Consider the following 2,578-nt stretch of genomic DNA (forward strand, 5'->3'; position numbering starts at 1 on the left):
GTTGTTTTATGCTTATCCACATTTTGATTTCAGAGCACAGGAGAATGCTGGGCACAACATAAAGCTCAACAGTGAAGCTGGCAATGCTGAACAAAACCATCTAGAGTTATAATATTTATTCAGCTGAAAAAGTCAAAGCTCTACGAAAATGTAATTAAAAATACATAAGCATTTCAGGTAGAAATCAGCATTTTATATAGAAATTTACAAAAATAAGAAATGAAACCTAAAAGAGATTAACACAGTTAACACATGTATACCTCTGATGGCTCGCATAGGTGGAACAAATAGTGACAACAAATGTAAATACAATTTATATAGATTAAAAGGTAATATATATAATATTGATTGCAATTATTATATAAAAAAATCCACCAAACATGATCAACAGGAAAGCCCTCTGAAGGCATTTCATGGTTTGAAAAAAAGTTGAGGATGGGGTCCAGACAGTTCAATCAGGAGAACATTTAAAGAACATTTATTGACACATGTCATATGATAAATGTTAAGTCTTTGGCGATTAGACCCTGATCCTGAAATCTTATATCTAAAGGGGGAAAAGCCGTGAGCGTATAGGGAACCCCCCGGGGTCTAGACACTGGTGATGATGATGATGCTGAAGATCTGGATTTGATGAGGAGATGGGATGAAGAGGAGGTGTGATGAGGTCTTTGCATTAGCTCTCATGGCTCTGGATATGATGAACAGAGGTGGGTGGAGAGGAGGCGGGCGGCAGCATGAACACCTGCAATCACAGCTGACTGCAGGAGAGAGGAGAACCATTTTAAAGTTTGGCTGCAGCACGGTGATTGGCTGCTGGAGAATGAGGTGAATTTAATAAAGACAGCGCCCGTGATGAGCTGATTATAAGCAGCTGCGGAGTGAATGTATACATACCCAGTCTTCCTGAAAGAACTTGCGCTGAGCTTCATATAGTGACAAGTGTTCAACACTTCTTCCTGTTGACAGAAGATGGAACTTTTCTGAGAGGGAGCCAGCTGGCAGACACTGGACAGTGGCAAACCAACAGATGAAACAGGAATCCATCTGAGAGGCTATGTGGAAAAGGATAACAAATAATGTCAGCAAGACATGAACATATTTAACCACTATCATTCAATTCTGTAATTGCAGGTTTATTAGCATGATATTTCAAACATAAATGGCCTGTCTTAGTTTAAAGCCCACTCACCACGTCAAGGTGCAGGCCACGAGTGAGGGCACAACAACGATCACAAACAGTACATACGCACGAGACAACACTTACATACATATAAATAACTTACATAACAATGAACAATGAACATTTAACAAATACAATGTTTGGGTAGTTATTTTAATACATTGAATACATTGAATACATTGAACAAATTGAATACATTGAATACATTTAACATAAATAACACAATTGAAATGTACAATAACTAAACCCCTAACTACATACACTATACATCTCCAGTGTGGCAATATTTCAGCAAGATTTGGAATCAGATATGGAAAAAAAACTGACCTGTTGAGAGTTTTGCGTGTCCATGTTCAGTACAGACTTGTGCCGCGTTAAGCGTACTCCAAGTAGTATGTTGAACACAGACTTGCAAACAGAATACACCAAATTGGTCAGTTAGTTGAAGGTACAGATACAACATAATGAATATTGGCTAGAAAGAAGCTTGGGATCTTGCTGTTGACATTCACATAAATCGTTCCACTGTTGAAAACCATGTGTTGCGTTTCTTAACAATAAATAAACAGAGGACTGTGACATACATTCAAATCCACATATAGAAGGAAATATAGAATAAATATGTTTACTTACAACAGTCATAAGAAAAAGAAAACGTGTACAGAGCTACTAAGAGCTAATTACTAGCTAGCCGCTAGCTGCTAACTGCCAAGGCCGCCTCGTTAATATCAAACTCCATCATATAACAATCCAGTGCCATGCTGTCATGAACGCGCGGTGCTGTTACGTGTATGCAAATTGACGTGCTTGATGTGAACGAGTATTTTGGGGGCATGGTTAAAGTTGCGCATGCGCTATGAGTGCACATACGGGTACTTCTCAGGCATGCCGGGTAATCTGTGACGTTTCGCTCTCTCGAAAGTTGGGCCATTTTATCATCATGCGCTAATGAGCAACTCTCATAGGAATGAATGAGGCCCCGCCTCCCACGCTGTATCCAGTTCTTATTATACATCCATGGGTACCATATGTGTTCGGGGGCCGTCTCTTACCAATGACGTCACGCATTGTACGCATTGTGATTGGCTGTACGGTAATTTACACAGGGGTGCTCGGGGGCAAATCACATCTACAGATCATGACCAAGCGGCAAACTCTGGGCCACTTCCGGGATACGAATCAGGAAGTGCCTCAAACTGCAGTTCATCTAGTGGCCAGTAGGAGCAGTCTGCAGAAGGGAGCAATTTCCATAGACCCCCATGTTAAAATGCCCAACTTTACAGCAGAAATAAACATGTTTACATCGTGGTTTCAAAACATTTTATTCTCAGTATAGTTAGGTTCGCCCTTCCTGTATGGATCCTGGAGTGAATTTTTTCTCAACTCATCTGTTTA

The 2,578-nt window shown here is 40.1% G+C and overlaps 1 long non-coding RNA gene across 1 annotated transcript; it reads right to left on the minus strand.

The window, feature by feature from the left end:
• Window positions 1-462: 462 nt before the first annotated feature.
• LOC307017264 lies at window positions 463-1,197 on the minus strand. Its single transcript, XR_013802101.1, has 2 exons — window positions 898-1,197; window positions 463-761 (listed from the first exon to the last, which is right to left on the minus strand). It is a non-coding gene; the product is annotated as an uncharacterized lncRNA (long non-coding RNA).
• Window positions 1,198-2,578: the final 1,381 nt, after the last annotated feature.

Source organism: Notothenia rossii (assembly GCF_949606895.1).
Source record: "Notothenia rossii genome assembly, chromosome: 8".
Lineage (NCBI taxonomy): Eukaryota > Metazoa > Chordata > Actinopteri > Perciformes > Nototheniidae > Notothenia > Notothenia rossii.